The sequence below is a fragment of the Caloenas nicobarica genome, chromosome 12, assembly GCF_036013445.1.
Source record: "Caloenas nicobarica isolate bCalNic1 chromosome 12, bCalNic1.hap1, whole genome shotgun sequence".
In the NCBI taxonomy this organism is placed as follows: Eukaryota; Metazoa; Chordata; class Aves; order Columbiformes; family Columbidae; genus Caloenas; species Caloenas nicobarica.
The window spans coordinates 6941210-6959547 of NC_088256.1; the positions used below are offsets into that span (position 1 = coordinate 6941210).

Below are 18338 nucleotides of genomic sequence, written 5' to 3' on the forward strand. Positions count from 1 at the left end.
CATACTTTAACATGAGTCAATTTCAGATTTTTACAATCCCTTCCTCTGGCTGTTAACTTTTTAAAAGTTTATATGGAAGGGAAAATGAATCCAGATTACTGTTGTTTAGGGATTGCTCTCTGACTGAAAAATCATACTATATTTTATGGTAATAGATATAGGATACCTTTCTGCTACTCCCCCTTCCTCCAGTTTTGTAGTCAGAGCTGACAAAATCTTATTTGTCTTGAACTCTCCTTTGAAGTGCATTCCTTTACAGCGAAACTCTGTAGACCTTTCATCTGCTGTTCCAAAAGGTGAAGACCAGCTATAATATGCTCCCTTCCTCTTCTACCCCTCCTCCTTACTGTACCCAGGTGTGTACCCAAGTGTAAGTGATACTAATGTGCCACCAGTGCTTTCTGATTTGGAGAACTGATTGTCTCTGTATTGTCTGTAATACTAGTTCTGCTGCTCTGTTAAATACCGCCTCACCCCGGGCTCCCTCCTGTAACTTTCACCCCTCAAGAAGGATCTGGTCAGTCCCACCTACAGGACTTCACTGTTTTAGCAGGGGGAAGTTGAAGATGAGGAGGTTTATGTGTATAAATGTGGCCTGTTTCTTCAGGAAGGTGCCTGAGTAGAGTTTTGTGTGTGCAATTGGTGGGCATCTGTGGGGCCTGGGAAGGGGATGGTGCTGGGCTGAGCCTGTAGGCAGTCCTCTGCCTCAGGGACATGAAGAAAGGAGAAAAGACAATGGTGGAGTTGCTGTTTCTCAACACCACCTTGTGCTACAGCCTCTCCTTTAGGATGAGTCCCCCTGGGGATTTACTACCCCATACTGAGCTGAGACTAACTGAAGACCCAAGGGCCAGTGGGGACGAGAGAGACACCTCTGTTCACACCTATGCAAGTCCCACTGACATTTTGTCAGGGAGGTCTAATGGTTTTCTCAATACTTTAGTGTTCTGGTGTCCTTGAATCTCCTGTGATGATAACACTAAATTATGCTGATCCTTATTAATAAGAATCAGCACTTTGTTTTTCTCGTTGTCACAAAGGGTTGAATTAACACTGTAGCAGTACGCTTGATACACGCTGTCTCTTCTGTGAATTTTGTTTTGGCGCCTTGTGTCAGAATCCTCCTTCTTCCCCCAAGAGGATGAATCTGGTGGGATGAGTGCAAGTCATTCTGGTGTCCTCATTAAAACTATATCTGAAATTGTTTTTCAGCCTCATCATGCACATTTCAAATGCAGAAGTCATATTTTCTTTGCTTCAGATTGTTCAAATAGTGTGTATGGTTGTGTGATCAGTTAGAAGGTGACAAAATATAGCTGAGAGTTATCTGCCAATGTGGACATCATAGGCAAATCCCAATGCTTTACAACAAAAAAAACCCCAAAACCTCATACTTAAGGATGAATTTTATTGTTCAGATTTTATGGCTGGATTTTGTAGCCCATTGTCTAAACTTGGTGAGTAGTATATGGATCATGCTGTGCACTCGTGCAGACTTGCTGTTGTTGCAGAATGAAGTGTGTAAGTACTGATGAACAGTATAAAAGCAGCTGGGAGTCTGAGAATGGTCTTCGGAGTGGGAGAATGAATGAGGTAGAAGATAATGTCATCAGTGCATGGAGTGATTTCAAGTTATAGTATAAAAAAAGGTGTTTTTGTTGTATGCTTTCACTAGAGGATCTGAGTGCTTATAGAGTATGTTAAGGGACAATATTATTGCTTAAGTGCTCTGGTATTTCTAGTATAAATCTATATGTGTATATATATAAGGCAATTAGCTCTTCCTACAAGTAGTATTTTTTTTCTTCTCCTAGTAGGTTTACACTTGCACTGTGTTGTAGAAAAGTGATTGCAAGTCGTGACTGGGAAATCTATTTAAATAACCTTGGTTCCTGACTTGTGCTAATCCGTAAAACTCAGTTAAAGTTAGTGACTGTTTGTTGGTTTATATTGAAAAAAGTTTCCCTCATAGTTAAGGCCTAGATTTTTAGAGTGTAAATAGACTTTGTCAGCCCAAAAGTTATTAAAAATGAAGTAACTTCTGCAATGTCTCTTTTTTTCTTTGCCTTCTGTTATAACTTCAGTTTGGCTGAAAGTGTAGGGATGAAAACAGTTGTTCAAATATGCTAGGCAGGCTGTCAAGATGGGTATCATTTGTGTTTAAGAAAGTAATGTGTTATTCGCTAAAGTTCTCTAAGTTATTTGGGATTTTTTCCTTTCAGAGGTTACCATGTATATAAATACATGCTACCATGTCATTAATTATAGTGTACTTGATTTATGGTTAATTTGTAAATGGTGGTCATCGGTGTTTCTCTGGTTTACCCTAACTATTTTATCATGGTGGTGGTGGTTGTTATTTCCCATTTCATAACTGGCTGTGGCTCTTTCTAGTTATGAAAGCTAGGTCTGTAAAAGCAGAAAGAAATGGATGCTGGCTTTTAGGATTCAAAAAGTATTTCATTCTGAAATTCCGTGGATGTGTCTTGATTAGTCATGCACAAGACTCTGTTTCATAACATCAAGGCTCAAGCCCCCCCCGCTTGCAACTTGTCATTTGTCATGTTTTTTGCTTTTGACCTCTCGTGGCTCTTAGTTAAAGATCTATAGTAAAAGCTGTATCTCAAGGTGTGTTCTGGCACATACTAAAATGCAAACAAATCAAAGAAATCCTGAATGCAACCTCATACATAAGAGCCATTTGGACCATAATAGGATCTTTCGTGGCTATGCGTAAAAAATTATGTATCTTACTCAGTTTTACCATGTGATGGAAATAGACTGGTAGTTCAGTGGAGACTCCCTAGGCTTTAATTTTCCTGGTCATTAATGAATTAATCTACTAGCTGAAAACAATTCTCTAAGTCACTTGCCCTCTTTTAAAGTAGAAAGGAACACTTTCCTAGGATGAAGTGTTACTTAATTTAACAGCAAAGGTAATTTACATATTGATCTTTTTCTACTGTCAATATAAGCAACGACACTTATGGTAATGCAATTAGTTGCTGTTGTTTTTACTAGAACATGTGGAAACTTTTCTATATTACAAACCAACTGAAATCAGTAAGAACATCCCAACAAATCTAATATGCATGTTTTCTCTCTGTGACAAAGTGCAGTCTGTTCTGCACATAAAGTGAATATGTGTTGTGCATTTTTACCTTTCATTCACTTAGATTAAAATGCTTCCTTCTCTAATTGCATTGGCTGTGTAAACTCTCCACTGATATCACCACATAACAAGATATCTAGATAAAACTTACTTGTACGTTCTAGGAATAGTATTACGCAAGTGTACTGAATGGAAAGCAGCCTCTGCCAGTAATGATAATACCAGACAAATTGCTTTGAATGAAGACGCTTTTTGCTTCTCTGTTTTGTAAGGCTGTGTGGACTCAGTAATGTTTAAAACCACTGGAGTGCTTTTAAGTTCTTGCTATATGCAGTGTTTGGCTGTTTGATGCGGACTGCAGACTTTTCTGTCCTGTAAACATTTCTCTCAAGAGTACCTAAAATAAAACTTGTTCAAAAGAGATATAGTGCTGGTACACTTTTAAGATTTCTTAAGCAGCATTCTTTATCCTGCTATGAAAGGTTAGCAATGCAATTAAACTTTATTAAGTATCATTGGTATAGTGCAGCTTCTGAAAAAAGGAAATGTGCTGAGCATCCTGATTATGTAATTGCTAAGTGTGTGGTATGTGGAGGAAAAGCTTCAATGTAATGTGAAATTATCAACAGAATAAACATAGCCGAGCTGAAGAAGAAAGGGTCCTGTTATAAAAAAGAATTCTAATGCTTTTTAAGAAAAATTGCATTGCAGTTGTCTCAAGTCATTCTTGTGGAGCTTAAGTCTTTCTTGGAGAACTTGTGAGGAGATGCAGGAAGCAAAAACTGGGGGATGTGATCTTAATTTTAGAAGAGATGGATATTGGGCAATTAAGTAACTGGAAAACTATATCACTAATCAAACATTTTAGCTTAAACTTGTTAATGCTTTAGTCTCTCTCCCTCTAAAAGGCATGATACTTAAACTGTAATATATTAATAGGCGTGTCTTTAGTCTGCTTGGAAAAACTTTGATACTGTGTGATTCTCACTTATAAAACTCTGTATCTCTGCCATTATTTGAGTGGGGGGCTGGACTAAATAGCCTCCTGAGGCCCCTTCTAGCCTGAATTATCTTGTAAGTCTAAAACTATGTGAGAGTACAGTCACATGCTAAGGTGTGCTTTCTGTTGAGAACTTTTTTCTGTAGTCAAAAATTAATCATAATCATGTGGTTAAATTCGGAGTTGGAACATTCATATTTACTTAAATGTCTCTTTTAATTGTTGCAACTAGTCAAGAAGCCATCTCTTAAGCTGTCAGCACAGCAGCATTCAGAATTTTAATTTTGTATTGTTTTGTGGAAGGTGTCTTATGCAGCATGTGTTTGTATATGTATTATTCTACTGTAATGTAAAAAAAGACAAATAAATTGCAGTGCAAATATTGACAGTGAGTTTTTTTGCACCTGAAGTCTGTGTTTTAGGACTTGGAGAGGAACTTTAAAGCTATGGATTTTGGCTGACTTGAAGGTGATAGCCTTCAAGGCTCTTAGTTATTGCAGCTCTGTGGTTGAATTTCTGTCTGTCTCCCACTTGAATTTGGAGGGGAAGGAAAATAGTTTAGTCTCATTTGTATTTTGTTTCTTTTACCTAATCTCTACAGAGAATTAAAATGTCAGAGTTGAATTTCAATCTCTTCTCTCTCCTGGCGCTGCCGAAGGCGTCCCTGTGTGAAGCACTTAAACTAGAACCAGAAGTAAAACCGGTATTATCTACAAAATGATTCTTTTTGTTGAGGCATATAGCTAGACCTGCAAAACTATTCTACTGTAGTCTAATATGACCTTGCTGTGTGCTAGATAAGCTTTGCTACAGCAGCTCTGCTGAAACCTCTTCTTTCCCTCCTCTTAACTTTCCCTGAGATAAGCAAAGTTCTGTTTGCTTCCCTGGATGACAACAGACTAGTAAGCCTGTTATTACCCGGTTACTTTGCCTACTGAAGAGCCTCTGAAACCCTAGTGAGAAGGGTGCTGAGATTTTTGCTTGCCTATGATGCTATAGGCTGGCAAGTTTTGTGTGGTTACTTTTTTCCCCCCGTCCTGTTATCAACACCTCCATGCTGTTCTTACAGTCAGAATTTTGTTGTTGTTTATGCTTCTTAATTTGTATAGTAGTGTAAACAGTATGATGCAAAAGTGGCGAGTTGGAATGAAGGACTACTTAAAAGACCAGTGCCAGGTGCATTTTTTCATTCAACTCTGTGGACTTACGGGTCCTACTATTTTAATAACTACCTGTTGCTAAACAAATTAACTTTATATGAAATACTTCCTGGTAGTATTTCTCATCTCTAAGTGTTGAAACAAGTTCTGAGTTCATATACTCCATCTTTGTCCTAAACGCTGTTTTCTTTGCTGTTTTCCTGGTAGGCACACTCTTGTCCTTTCCCTAATTTTTTTTTAATGCAAATGAGAGAAATTAAGAATGATGATTTTGATGACATATCTGACTTACTGGTATTTCTCTAGGACTCTAAAAATGTCAAAAGTTTACAGTATATTCAGAAAAATTAATTTCATTACTGTCCATTCTGATTCCTAGCCTCTTTAATTCCTGCATTCTTGGTGAAAATGTAACAAGCATTAGTTATTAATTACATAAAGCTGTCAAGCTTAAGGAACTATTAATTCAGCACTTGCATTTGATTATTTTTTGGCTTCACCTTGTTAGTGATGAAGGCTAATCTTCCTAAATTAAGGAAAAAATATATTGACAACTCATGAAGAGACTATCTAGCATTAGTCTATGTCTATTAAATACAGCATTGATTCTTCAGAAGCAAACTTGTGTCTTTATGCACTTAAATTCTGCAAATGTCCAATAGATAAGAAGAAAATGACCACCCTGCGCAATGAATGGTGGTCTTTCTACACCTTGAAGTAGCAATTATTAAAAACCACAATTAAATATCTTTACTTAGAGCAAAGAATCCTAACCTGACCTGCAGGCAAGGCTAGACAAGCCTTCAGCTCCTAGAAAATTTGATTTCCTGACAAGAAATGCCACTGCAAAAGAAAAAGTTTGGGTGAAGGAGCTTATGAGCTCCATTTAAAAGCCTTTTAAAAATAATCGTTTTTATTGGGCAATAATTTTTCTTGCATCAACTGACTTTAAACCAACCTGTTATACAGCATGACAGCAGAAGCCATTGTTTCTGAAAGGCAAAGTAACTTCTAGCTGTCATTCAGACAATATGAATTGACTTAATCAGAAAATACTTATTCTGAATTAGTTTAAGAATACTTCTCTTGTATGTTGAACCTTAAAGAGTGAAGATACTCAGAAGGAAAAGGTGGCATCTTCACTGGACTGAAAAATAAGAGTTTATATTAGACTTCTTGTATCTCTTTATCCAGTGAGTGTGTAGTCAGATGTGAAGACAAAACCTCGAGGTTTCTCCAAAACCATTACGTTTTAAAATTAAGTCATTAAATATTTAAAACAATAAGGAGAAAATCCAGAGAGCACAAGAAAAGTAGTAAGGCTTAAGTGATTTTTGTTTTGATAGTCAGCTTAACTTCCAGTATTCATTCAGCCCTCTCTTAATTGGGAGAGTATAGTGCCATGAAAATCCAGAAGCCTGTGTCCAGGCAGACAGTGAAAACTTCGATACAAAAGTTGCTGTTTGGATGGGTGGGGTTGTTTGTTTTGTGTGTGTGTTTTGTTTTTTGTTTTTGGTTTTGTGGTGTTGTGTGTTTTGGTGGGGTTTTTTTGTATTTTTGACTGAAGGGAAAGTGTATATGTAGTGTCATTTACTTTCTGATCCGGAATGCTTCTGGAAACTTCTTGGCAATAGAACTGGTGACAGTCTTCCATGCATGTGTGCGCGCACACAAAAATCTTGAAAATATCTTTTTCTGTTCTAAAAGCTTTCAAACCCTTAAAGCAATAGTAGTAACAAAGCGTTAAAATATCTGTCTAAAGTATGAAATCTTTGTGCCTGAAGTGAACATAGAAAATTCCTTAACTTTAGAGTTGAATGAGAAAATGCTTGTTGACAGGTCTAGTCATGCTTGGAAAAATGTGTATTTTAGAACATCAGCATACTGTAACTAAGAGGGAGAATAATCAAATAGGTATTTTTAAAGAACCTTAAATTGCTAATATACTGCAGAAGTAATTGTGGAGGAACAGCACAGCCAGTCATGGCAGTGATGGAAATAGTATTAAACAGCCTGACTAAGCAAATGTGTCTAACCACCAATAAGACAATGGATCACTGTGAATGTATCATACTAAACTTCATTGTAAGCTTTTCAATGAAATTTCATGTTAAGCTTTTCAGTGACTTTGTCTTGATGGCAGAAAAGAGTATGTTGATAATTTTGGTAGAAAATAATTTTAAATAGCAAGGAAACCCTTAAGCTTTTTGGTGGTGTTCAAGAGTATACCAGAGACAAACTTTTAAGTTATCGAACACTGATCCTGAAATGAAATAAATGCTGTTTTAGTGCCGGTTTCTAAAAGGATTCAGAGGACAAATACAGAAGGTGGATGTTTGAAGTGTAAAGATGAATTTCTGAATGCTAATCATTACAAACTGGTAATGAAGTCTGCAGAAATATTCTCCAGTCATACAAGATTTTGCTGCACTTGAACAGCAGCTTTCATTGATTACCAGAAATGTGGTGCCTAAGAAGCTTCAGTTCCTCACCTCAGAACACTGTCATGCTGTCTCTTGTGAGAAGAAAACTCCTGTCCAAACCAATGCGTATATTTGAAATGCTGTGATCTTTTGATAAATTCCTCTAGCTTTTTGGTTCTCTGCTTCATCTGCTTCAGACCGAGCATTTTATTTCATGTTTCATACTGCGATAACAGATACTGATCAAATATTTGGCATTCTTGACATCTGAAATGTTAGCTACAGTTTTACCTTGATAGTTTTTTTTCAGTACTGATTCTGTATTCCATTCAGCTTTGCAGAGTGGAGACTTTTAGTAACTTGACTATCTTCTCCTATGCTTGACTGCGGAGACTAAGCGTAGAAAACTGTATTGGGTTTGCATGGCCAGGTTTTGGTGGCAGAGAGGGCTACAGGGGTGGCTTCTGTGAGAAGATGTCTGAAGCTTTTCCCCTGTCAGTAAAGCTAATGCCGACCAGCTCCAGAATGGACCTGCCACTAGCCAAAGCTGAGCCCATCAGTGGTGGTGGTAGCACCTCTGGGATAACATAGTTAAGAAGGTGGGAAGAAACTGCAGGAACAGCAGCCAAGAGAGGAGTGAATGTGTGAGAGGAACAACTCCTTGGACACCAAGGTCAGTGCAGAAGGAGGTGCAGGAGCTGCTCCAGGCACCAGAGCAGAGGTTCCCCTCAGCCTGTGGTGCAGCCTATGGTGAGACTGGCTGTCCCCTGCAGCCGTAGATGTCAGTGGTGGAGCACAGATCCACCTGCAGCCCAGGGATGACCCCATGCTGGAGCAGGGGAAGAAAGTAAGGAGGAAGAAGCAGCAGAGACAATGTGTGGTGAGCTAATCACAACTTCTATTCCCCATCCCCCTGTGCTGCCTGGGGTGGGGAAGAGAGAAAATCAGGAGTGAAGGTGAGCCAGGGAGAAAGGGAACAGTTGGGGAAAGGTGTGTTTAAGATCCGGTTTTATTTCTTGATATCTTACGCTGACTTTTGGCAATAAATGTAATTAATATAATTTAAATTTAATTAATTTTCTCAAACCAAGTCTGTTTTGTCCATGATAGTAATTGCTGAGTGATGTCTCCCTGTCCTTATCTCAACCCATGAGCCTTTTGTTATATTTTCTGTCTTCTCTCTGGCTGAGGAGGGGAGTGACAGAGCAGCTTTCGTGGGCACTTGGCATCCAGCCAAAGTTATCCCACCACAAAACCATTGCTGGATTTATTTCTCTGAATACTTTTACTTAAATATAGAGAGAAACTTTAAAGTGCTAAAATTCAAGCTTGTCATTTATTGTAGAATCATAGAAAAATGCAAGTATAATCCTCCTGCTCCGGAGGCTAGATTATGTCACCTCTTGCTCAAAGCACGGCTGTCTTTGAAGCATTTGTTCTTGTGATAGTTGCAAGCTAAAAGGATATTCCAACAGTATCTTTTATTTCAAACCTTGCTTGCTGTAGGAATGCAGTTAACACTGTGGAAATGCTTATAAGTAACCTACTGGTTACTGCACGATGCAGAGCACAGATCACAGACTTGCAGCTGGTTATTTTCTTGGCATATGTTCAGCTCCAAATAGCACTCGTGGGAGTTGGTATCCTCCCTAAAACAGGGTGCCTTGGGAAACACTTTCCCTCAGAGAAATTGACTTTCTGGTTTGGAATGTGTACAAATGCCAGGGGCTGTTTTTAGCTCCTGCCAAGCTTCAGACTGAACTGAATCTTGAGTTTTAATAGTACTTGAGGGCTATTTCCTATGAATGGATCCCTCACTTTAGTTATTGTGATAAGGCATTGACACCATGTGTCCCTATCTTTGCCTACTCCCACTCTTTTTAAAAGGACAGAATTTTAGTGCAACTTTGCAAGGAAGACAGCTTACTGGCATACTGACATGGTCAGAGAATCACCTTAACGAGATACTCTAGGTTAGATATGGTTAGCTTGCTACTGAGTAACCCCCAGAGAGTGTGAATAAAATCAATTGCAGGAGAAAGCAGTAACTAAAGCAAGGAGAAACTTACTGCTACTGCTGAAGACTTTCTCTCTTCCCAAAACAAATATTATAGTACTCAACTATTTACACAGCATGCATTGCAAGTGACACTTTGCTTGCAGGTTTTAAGAGGATGGTATCCCTCTAACTATTTTGAAAAAGGAATATTTGGGTTACAGATTTTAATTTATGTCTTTACTAAAGCACTATGAGGTACAGTTTTCATATACTCATATTTTACTGAAATGTTTTTATTACTGAACCTCTCAGGAGGAATACTCCATTGTGACTGTTTCTTTAAAAAAAAAATCTTTTTATGGTCTTGGGGGTCAATAGAGACAAAATATGGAAGAAATTATAAAGGCTTAGACATTAGCTTCTGTTTGAAACAAAATCATAAACTGCATTTCCTTTCCCTCTGCATCCCCTTCCTCTAGCACTGACCAGATTTATTTTGCCTTTCTAACTACTGATACAATGTTAATACTTAAAAAAAACTTGTTGGATTTTACAGTGCTTTCTATAAAGATCTTATCTGTGGTCCTTTTAGCTAGTTCTTTGGCAGAGGTTCAAAATTTTGTTTAATATAGCAAGTCTCTGACAAGTGCAACTCAATTTCCAGAGCATGCTTTCTGTTTAGTGATGATCAGTGCAAACCAAATGTGATCCTTCTCAGGGTAATGTAATGTATAGCGTGTAGATGTGATTTCTCTAGTGTAAGGGAATGAAATCTATTTCTTCCAATCAAGTTTGAGTATTTAATGTCACAATTTGTGTGCTAGATAGAATGTCCTATTTGCACTAGCCTGTAGCTGTCTCTTCCAGCATTTTAAAGGCAATAAAATACACTCAGGCCTCCTTTTGCTTTACCTCTGTGAAATAGTCTGTGGGAAATCACTATTGTGATCTCCATATTGCTATAAGGTCAGTTTTTCATAGCAAGGTGCACCTTGGTATGAAGAACCTCACCTGAAGTGCCAGGTGCTCTAAGACCCTGAGCTATTGCTAGCACATAGCCAGTGCGTTAGTAAATGAACTCGAGACCCTGAGACTGAGGGCTACTCTTTATCTGAAGTTAGGCATGTGAGCTCCTGAACAGGCATCTCAGAGATCCTACTAAATATCCAACTTTTATCAGTTTTAGAGATTTCTGAACCCATGCCTACAAAAGAAGAAAAGGGCCTCCCCAGCTCATCAGGTCCTGATGCTTTTTTTCTTTTGTAAGTGCCTCTGACTTAAGGGGATAGGACAAGTGCTTTGTCTTCATTGCTTCCTTGTTTAACTTGGCCCTCTTCAGTGCCACTTACTTTTTCAACTTTGATTACCTGAGGCTGGAGAGTAGCTTTTTTTTAATTAGTATTAAGTAATACAGAGAAAGTGTTCCCTATAGTGCTATTTTCAGGTATTAAAATGCACACAGGGAGTATACTGATGCTATGGGCTTAAACAAATTACAAACCAGCTTTAACTAGAAGAACCTTTGGGCTATGATACTTGGTCCAAGAACTGAAGGAGAATGGAGCTGATAGTCTCCTCCACCACAAAAAAAAAATCCCCCAGACACCCACCAAGCCTTGAGTTAGGTCTTGTTCTGACGGTTAAGAGGGTGTGTACTACTTTAGATAATATCTCAACATGATAGCACTGTGCACAGCCTCTATTCTTTCAGCATGTATACTTGCTTAATCTTTGGTATTAAAGGAGTGCTTTCAGTAGTTTTAAAATAGACCGTGATGGGGTTGGATTAATCTAAAATGCTGCTCTATTTTGTCTCAAAGGACGATGTGATTTTTGTTCCTGTGTGGTCTGCTTCATGCACTTGACACATGAAGGTGCAGTTTTCAGTGACAAATGACTGACATCCACTAACAGGACTCAGGAATTGAAGCTTCCTCTGTTGCATATTATATGGATGAAGGTGAGGAGCAGGACACTTTCTGGAGAATTAGTCTGGAGCCTGTATCTTTATTCCATTTCCTTAACCAGGAAAGGATTAAAACCAGATTGCCGGAATGAGTGGTGTTATGACTGTGTAATACTAGGCTTACAAGCCTAGCAGACAGTTAGGTCTAGGTTTGTGTTACATTTGGACATGGTTATAGAAAGTAGTAACATCTAACACCTGTCACTTGGGAAAGGTCCTAAATGACTAGTAAATCTTAACCTGTAATGGGTACCATATGGCACTTCTTATTTGCAGCTGGAAAAAATCAGGAAGCCTCAAGAGGCTAGTGATTAGAGACTTATGTGTAAAATTCGAGTAAAACTGAGACTTCCTGAAAAGCAAAGTGGCTTACTGTGTACTGCCACTGCCTCAATGTCAGGTACTTAATGCTTGTGTCTCAATGCAAGTGTTAGTTGCAGAAATGTGTAACTAGACAAGCAAAGATAGAGGCATGCTTAAAGCAAACCATTCTTCTAATTTGCTGTGTATTTGTTTAGGGAGTTTGGTTATGGTCTGCATAAAACCTAGAGGATGGCTTGCATTCAGAGTTCAGCGTTTAGAGCTGAAATGAGCAGTTGTGAAGTGCAGACTTTCTACAGATGTGGTATAAAACTTGTCCATCCCCAAAACCTCCCATTCCAAAACCGAAAAGCCAACCAGAGTTACTTTGTTTAGGCCCTAAACTTAGGGTGTTTCTCTATTAATGCTGTTTGTTTAGATGTTCATGCAGGTGCTGCACTGCCTGCTGAAGAGTGAAGTGTGGTATTTGGCTTCTGTCAGTTCATGAACTTGAGATGAAGTGGACTAGAAGACCACGTGGTAGTTTACATTGTCTTTAGTGCTCTTTGTTTGCACTATTTATCAGGAGGTGTCAAATCCAAACATAGATGCTGTTAGGATGCTGCCTCTGGCAGCATAAAGATAGTGCTTAACTGTGCTCCTATTAAAGGAAATTTTGGCAAATTAATACAGCATGGTATGGAGCTGTTTGGAAATTTGTCTTCATTAAGAGGGGAGCAAAAGTACTTGGCTTCTCAGCTGTCTTCAATTTTAGCTTTGAAATGCTTGTGAGAAGGTTAGAGTTTAATATGATGATTTTGCTTCCTGTGTGTCCCACCTTGTAAAATATACTATGCTGGAGCCTGTTCTTTGTCTTGTAAGACTAACAGACCACAGAAATGTAGGAGTCTTCAAAAGTGTGAGAACTGCCTGTCTGCTTTTCCTTGCCTACAGTTGAGTGCAAGGCTGGCAGCACTTATTGAAGCAGAGTGGCAACAATCATTTTTGAAGATGGAAGGCATTGTAGAAAATTAGAGTGAGCTACTATGAGCTGCAAGGGCTAACTCCGTTCCTTGTACTGCCTGCTTAAAGTTTGCATCCTGAAGAGTTCTCAGTCTTCCCTCTCTTAAAGCCAAGTTTGGAGAAAAGGAGCAACATCTGGGATTGCAGGGAAGCTGACTGAATGCCCAGCCAGGCTCTTGCACTTTCTGTCCTCTTCAGGACAGAATTCCTATTCAGGAATAGAATACAGAAGGATTCTGCCAGGCTGCAGTACCTCCTTTTCCAGGGGAATAACTTGTGTGTGTATTTGCTTGTTGCTTTCATCTTAGTTGTTAAAAGAAGGGAGGTTAAAAACTGTTTCTGCAGAAGCTTCTTCCTGCTGACTCGCAGCCCCTCTGGGGCTTGCTAGGGATGAGTCCTTCCCACTTTGTGTTTCTAGAAATCCTCATCAGCAGTTCAGACGTTTGAATAGCCAGCCCTTCTACTCCTGTTGTTTGCCAATTGAGTCTTTTGTGCAGTGGTAGCAGCTGCTACATGGCAGATGACTTGACCTGCCAAAATCTGGAGGTGAGTGCTTCTATAGATCTTGTCTCTGAACCTTTCTTAGGATCTTCCAGGAAAGGGGAGAGAGATTGTTCCTTGTGTTGCTGTTGCATTTATAGGGAGAAATCTTTATGGGCAAATAGTTGCAGTTTGCAGATGAATGAATATTAAACAAGCTTTTGGGCATTAATTCAGTTAGAGTCTGAAAGTTGTCTATGGTCAGACTGTGTCAGCTGGTCTAAGGACAGATCTGTTTGTGGCAAATATTGCCTTTATTTTAACTAGAAACTGCTGTGAAAGAACCTGTACAGACAACAGTGTTTTAAAAAGCTTTAATTAGTTCAGTTCAAAGCAGCAAAATTCCATGTCATTTTTCTACAAAGTATGGGCAGAAAATTCAATGTTCTATAGAAAAGAGCTCACCTCTATTTCTAGTGGCACAGTATTTTTAACAGACATACTTCTTTAAACTTTTGTAGATTCTGAAGGGAGCTAAGGTTCTCTTTTTTGCGTCCCTTTAATTCCAACCAAATAATAGTAGTCATATTCTAAGAGAATTTATTGATCCATAAACTTTGTATAATCAGAACATTTGTTTGTTGTATGGTAACTAGATTTAGCAGGTGTCTTACAGTTATATTTCATGTTATTACTATAATATAAGCTATTCAGGTGTCTAAATAGCAAACAACCTAGTGCTGGCCCTGAAGAGGAAGAAGGGTTGTTTATCCATCAGGCGTCTTGGTTTTTAAGCTGCTTCTGTTGTGTACTCATTCAGGGTGGCCAGAATTGTGGCTACTACAGCTAAGAGCTTCCTCTACAAGTCTGAACAGATCTTGTATTGTGCAGACTTCAAAGACAGTGCCTCATCAAGTAGCAGGTTAAATCACATGTCAGAAGTTACTTTAAAAAAAAAAAAAGTTGGTCAAGAACTTCTGCAAACATATTTTGACGCTTACACTTTAGGCCCTGAAACTTTTTCCTTAGTATCTTTCTCCTAGTATGTCTAGCTAGGTAAATTGAGGGAGACTATTATATAAAGGTGTATGTAATAATCTTTTAATTCAGATTCTGCTTTATAAATGTTACTGCTCACAAATATAATACTTCAGTGAGAAAAGAACGGCCATTTGGATTACGGAGCTATGATGGCTTTACCATGCCATAGTTGACATCACGCAGATATTTGAATAATAAACTTCTATCTGCAGGCTAGTATTCTTGTTAAGCCTAAAGAGCGTGTATGTGAAATCATAATTAGAACTCACAACAGCAGCTTTAACTCTGCTTGTCAAATCCCCACAAAACCTTTTGTTTTGTGGTTATATTCATGTCTAGGCAAGTGAAAGGAAACTCAGCTTGCAGAAGATAAATGGTGAAATCTTTGACCTGGATGAGTAGTAAATCCTTAGCTAGATAACTCTGCAGGTGTTTTGTTACACAGATCTTGGCAAGCTAATAAATGTGTGTTCTTCAGGACCACCACCAAAATTAAGCTTAATCTTTGCTCGGCACTTAAAGGCTGAATTTCTTTTCTGCTATAGAGAGATGAATAATTGAATCGGAGAGTTTTGCAGGGTTACAGCAGAAAGAGTACTGTAGTCTTGCTCCTAGGGCAAAGGCATTTGTAACTGATGCTTTTTTTTGTTTGTTGGATTCTCTGACTTTAATCAGAGTGAATTTCTGACAGCAGAGTCAGTCCTCATGTTGATGGAATTATCCAATATTTGTTGCCTTTTTTTTTCCCCAATGTTAAAACATTCTTCTGTTCCCGACTGGTAAGCTGTTGTATTTGAATGCAGAGGGTGATGTTAGTATTATAGTGTTTAGGCAACTCCTGTAAGCAGCTAGAATAACTATATGAGGTGCAGGATTTGTCTACTGTGTATAAGCTTTATTCTACAAATAGGTCTTCTGCAGTTGTCCAACAAGTAGTTGCACTACCTACTGTCAAAATTCTCTTCTACCCACCTTAAATCATGAATGAGAGTGAAAGCTGAGACATTGTGATTCAGCTTGGGAGCCTGCAGTTTTCAGTTTCATGAACTACTAAACACTGTTAAACTGCTGCTCAGCAGTAAAGTTGCATGTATTTGAGATGATTAAGATATTGTAGGAGTTCCAGGAAACAAGTTTATTTTACCAAATATGTGGTCTAGAGACAGATTTGGTGAATTGTGAAGTCCTATTTCCTTGTTTTCTGGACTAGAAGGCTTCAAAAACATGGATTTTTAGCCTAAATAACAGTTCTGTGGTTTCTAGCCCCTCTCCCCCTTCCTCTTTGACAGTAAAACCCTGGTGAGGGTGGTGCGTGCTATGCAAGAACTTGAGGGGTTTGATGTACATGTAGTTCTTTTGACACAGGGCATTGTGGTTTGATAGGACTCTATCAGAATGCAAGACTCAGTGTTTCGTTCAGCTTTTTTTTTTTTTTCTCCTTTGGTCTCCAAAGCAAGTAGTACGGTGTTAGTGTTATTACCTGATTTAGCTTGCTAACAAGAATAGCTGGTCACGTGATGCTGGTAAATACTGAGAGACCTGAGGTGCTTGATGATGAATCTAAAACTTAGTATTAAGAGCAAGTGTTCTTTCTATTAGCTTTTTATAACACTTGGAAAGAAAGGAAAAAATGAAGCCTGAATTATTTAGCCTAATATGTATCCATCTTGAAGTTGAGATTATACCTTTGAATAACAGTTATTCATCGCCTGAGCAGCTGTAGAGTTAAGCCTGCTGCAGGTAGTAGAATGGCTCTGTAAATACATCATCCTTGCAGAAGCATTTCTGTTACATCTGCAAAAAAGCATATGGAATTGAATTGCAAGTTTCAGGTTCAGGAGCTGTTAGGGAAGATGGGTTATGTGATGTATGGAAGCCCTCAAAGATTAATTGCTTTTGAGTGGATTTTATGACTGATTCTTCTTTGACCATTCCAGTGAATAGGAGTCTTGCTAAAATCGAACTGTCAATTGCTGCATGCTGTAGCTTGAGTACGTATTAACGTTTTTTTCTAGCCTTTACTGCTTGCTCTCTGCACCTCCCTCACAAACTGCGGAATATTGTTCCAGTTATGCTCCTGTGATCAGAGTGCGTTGCAAAGTTTTAAACTTGCTTTAAAATTCTGACTGACTTCTCCTAGGCAGAGTTGCTCAGTGATTTCTGTGCATCTTCTCCATCCTGGAGGGAATTTTTCTTACCTGATGAGGTAGCTTACAGTGTTGTGGTGTCAAATAACTGTCTGGTTCCCTTCAGGACAACATCTGTTTGTGAAGCTGGTGTGTGTGTGTTAATCCCAACAGATGTTGCACACTGAAGCTTGGTGCTCATTTAAATCTCTAAGGGAGTCTTAATACATTACGGGCCACACCAGCATTTAAAATCAATGGCTGTACGCAATCAATTTTTAATTCTTCTTGCTGCCACTGGAACTGAGCTGTTGAGAAGAACATGTAGTCTGTCAGTACGAACTGCATGTTAGGTAGGTTCAGTAATGTCACTATGCTCTTCTAGAAAGGAGAGGGATTATCAAAAAGGAAATCCTGGATTCTTGATAAAATAATACATAAAGAGGGTGTTGGAGTGAATAAATTGCTCAGTCTGTAAGTGTTCAAACTGTTTGGTTGGTTTTTTTCTCCTCTTATCCAACTGTTTGATATCTGGATTGAGAATTCATTTGTGAGCAATTTAGGTCATGTCAGAACTCTTTTGATAATTTCCAAAGGCACGTTATTGATTCACCTACTGTGCTTCTGTAAGAAGTTGAATCTTTTGGTTATTAATTTCCAATTTGTGAATTTCAAGCTCTTTAAATGACTGGTTTCCCTCCTCACCTCTGTAATTTTCGCATGTAAATAGTATTAAAATATTGTTAAACTCCTATATGTTCAAGTACTTCTATGTTATGCAAGTCCTAATACATACTTCAGTTTGGGGTTTTAGATATTCCCTACACCGGTCCCTACATGCACACAATTAACTGTTTAGTTTCCCTGCAGCTGCATTTGTGTAATGGTAAATCACTTCCGAAGCATAATTAAATTTCCAATCTAAATTTTTTAGGCAGCTGATGTATTGCTTAAATTATACTGTTTCACTTTAATTCTGACAGACTGAGATATAAAGTCAGGCTAACCTACCTGAAGCCATTAACCTGTCCTCTGTAACTTTCATTAACTTGCTCTGAGTAATCAATAAGAGATTCTCTCTTCCTCCTTCATGGTTTTAGGAAGTCCCAAGTTGCTGTTCTCTCCGGGAATACCATTCATCTACCTGGTGGTTTTTAGAAATATTTTATCTGATGCTATTGTGAATGGCAGGTGGGGAGGGAGTAGAATATACTGAGGTTGCCTTGTAACTGACAGCTCAAGGTCTGATGAGAAAGGGGGGGAATGTGCCAAAGACAGAAGGCAGACTTCTAGCCAAAACAAATTTTGAGGGTAACTTGGATGTTTTCACTGATCTGACTGTCACAAGCCTGTAGCCAAGAGTAAGAAGTGACTTTGATTTCAAATATGTACTCTTTTCTTCAAACTGTATAACAAACAAAACCATTCTGTTGGTGGCATAAAATAGTTTTGCTCAGTCCGTGTCAAGCACAAAAGACTGAGCTCATTCTGCAAGAATTATCTTTTGACCGGTAAACCAATACCATCCTTCCTTTTATATACTAATGAAAAGAACTTGCTTTCCCCACGTGGATTCAATGCGGTAGAAGCTGTCAGGAAAATCCTATGAAAGGATTAGTTGGGCTCTAATTAATCTATTAGAGTTTTTGGTTGTGTCTTGCTATGTGGAAGTCAAGGCAATGGCAATGTGTCCTGGTTCATCTTCACA

At 38.5% G+C, this 18338-nt stretch overlaps 1 protein-coding gene across 1 annotated transcript in view; it reads left to right on the plus strand.

The window, feature by feature from the left end:
* COL4A5 (collagen type IV alpha 5 chain) overlaps positions 1-18338 on the plus strand; it is an 85430-nt gene that overhangs the window by 1213 nt on the left and 65879 nt on the right. The gene's annotated exons all lie outside the window — the stretch shown is intronic.